Source organism: Rhincodon typus, chromosome 36 (assembly GCF_021869965.1).
Source record: "Rhincodon typus isolate 14 chromosome 36, sRhiTyp1.1, whole genome shotgun sequence".
NCBI lineage: Eukaryota > Metazoa > Chordata > Chondrichthyes > Orectolobiformes > Rhincodontidae > Rhincodon > Rhincodon typus.
The window spans coordinates 16,490,567-16,492,253 of record NC_063367.1 but is presented as its reverse complement, the minus strand read 5'-3'; positions in this window follow the sequence as shown (position 1 = coordinate 16,492,253).

Sequence of the window (1,687 nt, the reverse complement as noted above, 5' to 3'; positions counted from 1 at the left end):
ACTTCTACTCAATTCTCCCCTTGTGGCCTCATCTAGTCTACTCTTAAATCTGCTTTCAATATGATCTGCTTCAATTGCATTTTGCAAATCTGCCTACAAACTGTGGTCCTGAGTTCCACATTCATACCACTCTTTGGGTAAAGATGTTTCTTCTGAATTCCCTTTTGGATCTCTTTGTGACCAATATTTCTATTTTCACATTCTGCTGAACATTAGTAACATAGAAAATAGGAGCAGGAGTAGGCCATTCGGCCCTTCAAGGCTGCTCCACCATTCAATATGATCATGTCTGATCATCCGATTCAGTCTCCTGTTCTCACTTTCTCCCCGTATCCTTTTTGATCCCTTTAGCCCTAGGAACTGTATCTATATCCGTGTTTAAAGATGCCAGAGAGCAAAAACAAATCAATGCACTTTGCTCAACTGTTTATTGGCATTACATTTTAGCCACTGTTGCTCCTTCCTCTGTATCCTCCAGATTTAGGCCCACCCTCAAGAAAAGGACTTATGTCAACTTGTGTAACTCTGAGACTGTAGTGTTTCACACTAAAGTTGGGGGGGCTCCTGCTCGGAAAGGAAGTCAGTAACTCTCATGTAAAGTGCAATTTTACTGTACGTACTGCCCTGCTGCACCTCAGGCAAATGGTTCCCACTGCAAAGTAACCAGTCTGGGCAGATGTCAGAAGCTACCATATCTAACTCCAGAACCATTTGTTAACACACACAGACACACCCAATAGCATCTGCAGATTCTTCCAAACCCTTCACCACAAAAACAGCTTCTTATTTTGACCTGCAGCAATGCGCAATTTGTCAGCGAGGAGAGGTTGTTTATGAGGAATTCCTCAATTTCTGTCTGAAGGTGTTTTCAAATAGAAGGGGATATTTTTGAAGAATACATTTTATATATAAATGAACGGTGAGAGAGGAAAAGGAGAGTGTCAATCACATTGCTGAAAGACTGTACATCCCATACTGTTTAGCAACGTGAGGAATGAGCAGAAGTTCCACTGTAACAATATCCCCCACCCTGACGCAGTAATGAAATCAATGACCTGTTAAACTGGTTCTGTGGTGACCAGAACAGCACACAATACTCCAAATATAGCCAAACTAATGCTTTATACAGCTGCAACACGACTTGCCAACTTTTATACTCAATGCCCTGACCAATGAAGGCAAGCATGTCATATGTCTTCTTTACCCACCCGCGTTGCCACTTTCAGGGACCTATGGACTTGTACCCCAAGATCCCTCTGTACATCAATGTTCCGAATGATCCTGCCATGTACTTTCCTCTTGCATTTGATCTCCCAAAATGTGTTACCTCACACCTGTTGAGAATAAATTTCAAATGCTATTTCTCTGCTCAACTTTCCAAATGATCTGTACTCTTTGACAACCTTCCTCACCATCAACAACTCCACCAATTTTTATCTCGTCTGCAAACTTACTAATCAGACTACCTACATTATCATCCAAATCATTGATGTATATTACAAACAGAGATTCCAGCAGTGATCCTTGTGGAACAACACTGGTCACAGTCAGAAAAATATCCCTCCACAACTACCTCTGTCTTCTATGACCAATCCAATTTTGTATGCAACTTCCCAACTCACCATGAACATATGACTTAATCTTCTGGACCAGCTGACCATAAGGGACCTTGTCAAATGCTTTAGTA